The sequence below is a fragment of the Arachis ipaensis genome, chromosome B10 (assembly GCF_059453495.1).
Source record: "Arachis ipaensis isolate K30076 ecotype BB chromosome B10, ASM5945349v1, whole genome shotgun sequence".
Classification (NCBI taxonomy): Eukaryota; Viridiplantae; Streptophyta; class Magnoliopsida; order Fabales; family Fabaceae; genus Arachis; species Arachis ipaensis.
In genome coordinates, this window is record NC_142435.1 from 118,181,740 (window position 1) to 118,187,605 (window position 5,866).

Consider the following 5,866-nt stretch of genomic DNA (forward strand, 5'->3'; position numbering starts at 1 on the left):
CTTCACTGTGGACATGGTTGTTCTACTATGGTGCATCCTCATAGACCAACCTTTGCATCTCTCAAGACATATCCGGAATGCTATGGGACACGTACAAATTGTGGGCAACTTACCTTTCCCCGCCTTGGTCTCAGATCTTGTCTCAGCAGCCGGAGTCTCCTACAGAGCTGGGGACACCAAGGCCGTGCATCCACGGGATGATCAGTATATCCCTAACGGGAAATCCCTTAGACTCCCAGCAGCCACTACAAGCCTTCCTACTACTCCAGTTGAAGATAATCCTTCTTCAACACCACAAACACCTACAACTGATGAATTGCTCCAGCAGATAATCGAAAGGTTGGATCGGCAAGAACAGAAAGCAAAGATGAGAGAGCGCCGTAACGAGCGCCGATTCAAACACCTCAAGGAGCTACTCAAGGGACACTTCAGGGACTCGAATACCCCGGACTCCACTTCTTTTACCAGCACAGGAAGCCATAATGGTCCTGATTGTGGAGATACTGCTACCAGCCCACCCCTGTTCCTGACAGACGGCACCAAGGACGGTGCAAAGCCTTAAGTGTGGGGAGGTCGGTCAGTACCTGACTTCCGGAGGTAATTTCTCTTCCCTAGCACCAATAATTAGGATATTTTAGTTAGATTTTCTTTCTTCTATAGAATAGAATAAATTGCATAGGTTAGGATAGTCGCATGCATGTTCTACTTGATTGAAAAGACAATAAGTTTCTTTTAAGACTCTATTTTTGGAACAAAATTTCACTAATTTTTCAAAATTTTTATGATAAATTTGCTTAAGTTGTATTTGGAACAAAGAACACAACCTGTGAAAGATTTGAGCCTTTATGTATGGTTACATTATTTAACCATAACTATTTTATTCTTATGTGTTTACTTCTCTATGATTGTAATCTATATTTTGTTTTATCTTATATGTCCAATATTTATTATATTTGCATGCTTGCACATGATTGAGGCTATTATTTGTTTGAACTCACTTATCCAAATTAAGCCTACCCTTTTCAATTACCTTTGTTAACCACTTTGAGCCTTTAAATCCCATTTGTTCTATATTTTACCACATTACTAACCTTAAGCTGAAAAACAATTGTATATCCCAAATTGAATCTTTGGTTAGCTTAAGATAGAATTGTGTGTGCTAGTTAAGTATGGGAAATTGTGGGAACAAAAGTTGTTAAGGGAATGTGTCATGAGAATTTAATGGGAATTTGGACACCTACTCATGTGAAACTATAAGAATTAAAAATCTATGTGCATTGATAAGCTATATTTCTTTCAATTTAAAAAAAATTAAAATAAATAAATAAATAAATAAGGGGACAAAATTACCCCAATGTTAAATTTAGAACTCAAAGATCAATGCACATATGATAGAATCAAATACAAAGTTGATACATGAGTATGGATTGAAAAAGGGAATTCTGGGTAGCTAGGTATGAACTTCAAGATTACATTAAAAATGTATAGGTTGGGTTGAAGCTTGGGTTAATTAAAGATTCAATTTATCAGCTCACTTAACCATATGTATACCTGATGAGCGGATAATTTATACGCTTTTTGGCATTGTTTTTAGTATGTTTTTAGTAGGATCTAGTTACTTTTAGGGATGTTTTCATTAGTTTTTATGTTAAATTCACATTTCTGGACTTTACTATGAGTTTGTGTGTTTTTCTGTGATTTCAGGTATTTTCTGGCTGAAATTGAGGGACTTGAGCAGAAATCAGATTCAGAGGTTGAAAAAGGACTGTTGATGCTGTTGGATTCTGACCTCCCTGCACTCAAAGTGGATTTTCTGGAGCTACAGAACTCGAAATGGCGCGCTTCCAATTGCGTTGGAAAGTCGACATCCAGGGCTTTCCAGCAATATATAATAGTCCATACTTTGGCCAAGAATTGACGACGTAAACTGGCGTTCAACGCCAGCCTTCTGCCCAAATCTGGCGTCCAGCGCCAGAAAAGGATCCAAAACCAGAGTTGAACGCCCAAACTGGCACAGAAACTGGCGTTCAACTCCACAAATGGCCTCTGCACGTGCAACACTCAGGCTCAGCCCAAATACACACCAAGTGGGTCCCGGAAGTGGATTTATACATCAAATACTTACTCATGTAAACCCTAGTAGCTAGTTTATTATAAATAGGACCTCTTACTATTGTATTAGGCATCCTGGATTGTATTTTGATCCTGTGATCTCGTTTAGGGGGCTGGCCATCTTGGCCATGCCTGGACCTTCACTTATGTATTTTCATACAGTAGAGTTTCTACACTCCATAGATTAAGGTGTGGAGCTCTGCTGTTCCTCAAAGATTAATGCAAAGTACTACTGTTTTCTATTCAATTCTTCTTATTTCGCTTCTAAGATATCCATTCGCACCCAAGAACGTGATGAAGGTGATGATTATGTGTGACGCTCATCACCATTCTCCCCTATGAACGCGTGCCTGACAAACACTTCTGTTCTACATGAATTAAGCTAGAATGAGTATCTCTTAGATCTCTTAACCGGAATCTTCGTGGTGTAAGCTAGAATGATGGCGGCATTCAAGAGAATCCGGAAGGTCTAAACCTTGTCTGTGGTATTCTGAGTAGGATTCAATGATTGAATGAATGTGACGAGCTTCAAACTCGCGAGTGCTGGGCGTTAGTGACAGACGCAAAAGGAGGGTGAATCCTATTCCAGCATGATCGAGAACCGACAGATGAATAGCTGTGCCGTGACAGGGTGCGTGAGCATATTATTCACTGAGAGAAGGGGATGTAGCCACTGACAACGGTGATGCCCTTGCATAAATCCAGCCATGGAAAGGAGTAAGACTGATTGGATGAAGATAGCAGGAAAGCAGAGGTTCAGAGGAACGAAAAGCATCTCCATTCGCTTATCTGAAATTCCTACCAATGATTTACATAAGTATCTCTATCCCTATTTTATTAATTAATATTCGAAAACACCATTATCAATTTATATCTGCCTGACTGAGATTTACAAGGTGACCATAGCTTGCTTCATACCAACAATCTCCGTGGGATTCGACCCTTACTCACGTAAGGTATTACTTGGACGACCCAGTGCACTTGCTGGTCAGTTGTATCGAAGTTGTGACAATTATGAATTAAGATCAAAGCACCAAGCTTTGGAGCCATTACCAGGGATTGTTCGAGCCTGGACATCACAATTTCGTGCACCAAGTTTTTGGCGCCGTTGCCGGGGACTGTTTGAGTTTTCGGCAAGCTTTTGGTCCGGTAACATCAGTGCCAGATTCCCTTTTGATCCGGCAACAGCACCAAGTTTTTGGCGCCGTTGCCGGGGATTGTTTGAGTTTGGACAACTGACGGTTCATCTTGTTGCTCAGATTAGGTAATTTTCTTTTTATTTTAATTTCAAAAATTTTTCAAAAATATTTCTAAAATTTTCTCATCTGTTTTCGAAAAAAAAAAATGTTTTCAAAAATTTTATTCAAAATTTTTAAGAATGAATTCTAGTGTTTCATGAAGCATGTGAAGCCTGGCTGGCTGTAAAGCCATGTCTAAATTCTTTTGGACTGAGGCTTCCAACCATCAGCTCTTACACGACTGTAGGGTATGTCAGGCGTGTCATGTCTGAATTACATGCTGAAGCTTGGCTGGCCATTGGCCATGTCTAGTGTTTTGGACTGGAGCTTTCATTGAAAGCTTGGCTGGCTAGTGAGCCATGTCTAATTCCTGGACTGAAGCTTTAGACTAAGAATGCAAGATTCCTGGAATTCATATTAAAAATTTTGGAATCCTTATTTTTCTTTTTCATATAATTTTCGAAAAAAAAATCCAAAAAAATTAGAAAATCAAAAAATTCAAAAATATTTTTCTGTTTCTTGTTTGAGTCTTGAGTCACATTATAAATTTGGTGTCACTTGCATATGCATCTAGCATTTTTCGAAAATATCATGCATTCATAGTGTTCTTCATGATCTTCAAGTTGTTCTTGGTAAGTCTTCTTGTATGATCTTGATGATTTTTTGTTTTGTATCTTTTCATGTTTATCATATGCATTCTTGAATTCTTAGTGTCTAAGCATTAAAGAATTCTAAGTTTGGTGTCTTGCATGTTTTCTTTGCATTAAAAATTTTTCAAAAATATGTCTATGATGTTCATCTTGACATTCATAGTGTTCTTGGTGTTCATCTTGACATTCATAGCATTCTTGCATGCATTCATTGTTTTGATCTAAAAATTTCATGCATTGCATAATTTTCATGTTTTTCATAAAAATTTCAAAAATCAAAAAAAAAAAAAAAATATCTTTCCCTTTTCCCTCTCATCAAATTCGAAAATTGAGTTGACTTTTTCAAAAATTTTTAAAAATCAAATTGTTTCTCATGAGTCAAATCAAATTTTTAATTTGAAAATCTTATCTTTTTCAAAATCTTTTTCAAAAATCAAATCTTTTTCAAAATTCTTAATTATTTTCGAAAATTCCAAAAATATTTTTCAAAAATCTTTTTCTTATTTTTATATCAAATTTTCGAAAATAACATAAACAATTAATGTTTTGATTCAAAATTTCAAGTTTGTTACTTGCTTGTTAAGAAAGATTCAAACTTTAAGTTCTAGAATCATATCTTATGATTTCTTGTGAATCAAGTCATTAATTGTGATTTTAAAAATCAAATATTTTTCAAAACTAATTTCTATCATATCTTTTCAAAATATCTTCTTATCTTATCTTTTTCAAAAAATTTGATTTCAAAATATCTTTTCTAACTTCCTAACTTCTTATCTTTTCAAAATTTATTTCAACTAACTAACTAACTTTTTGTTTGTTTCTTAACTTTTTCAAAACTACCTAACTAACTCTCTCTCTCTAATTTTCGAAAATATCTTCCCTCTTTTTCAAAAATTTCTTTTTAATTAACTAATTATTCTTATTTTTATTTTAAAAAAAAAAATTCGAAAAAAAATACTAACAATTTTCAAAAACCATTTTCGAAAATCACTAACTCTTTTTCAAAATAATTTTCGAAAATTATCCCTCCCCCATCTTATTCTATTTATTCATTCATATCCTAACATCTCATCTCACATCTCTGCCATCCTCACAGTTGTGTTTCTTCCATTATATTACATTCTTTGTCTCCCCCTCTTCTTTTACTCACACAGGGATCCCTATACTGTGGTATAAAGGATCTCTATTATTATTATTATTTTTCTGTGCCCTCTTCTTTGTCATATGAGCAGGAGCAAGGATAAGAACATTCTTGTGGAAGCAGATCCAGAACCTGAAAGGACTCTGAAGAGAAAATTAAGAGAAGCTAAAATACAACATTCCAGAGATAACCTTTCAGAAATTTTCGAACAGGCAGAGGAGATGGCAGCCGAAAATAATAATAATGTAAGGAAGATGCTTGGTGACTTTACTGCACCTAATTCCAATTTACATGGAAGAAGCATCTCCATTCCTGCCATTGGAGCAAACAACTTTGAGCTGAAACCTCAATTAGTTTCTCTGATGCAGCAGAACTGCAAGTTTCATGGACTTCCATCTGAAGATCCTTTTCAGTTCTTAACTGAATTCTTGCAGATATGTGATACTGTTAAGACTAATGGAGTAGATCCTGAAGTCTACAGGCTCATGCTTTTCCCTTTTGCTGTAAGAGACAGAGCTAGATTATGGTTGGATTCTCAACCCAAAGACAGTCTGAACTCTTGGGATAAGCTGGTCACGGCTTTCTTAGCCAAGTACTTTCCGCCTCAAAAGCAGAGCAAGCTTAGAGCTGATGTTCAAACCTTCAGACAGAAAGAAGGTGAATCCCTCTATGAAGCTTGGGAAAGATACAAACAGTTGACCAAAAAGTGTCCTTCTGACATGCTT

At 36.1% G+C, this 5,866-nt stretch overlaps 1 non-coding gene across 1 annotated transcript; it reads right to left on the minus strand.

Annotated features, from left to right (window-relative positions):
* Positions 1-5,758: 5,758 nt before the first annotated feature.
* On the minus strand, positions 5,759-5,866 carry LOC148581451 (small nucleolar RNA R71). Its single transcript, XR_015895879.1, has one exon. It is a non-coding gene; the product is annotated as a small nucleolar RNA R71 (small nucleolar RNA).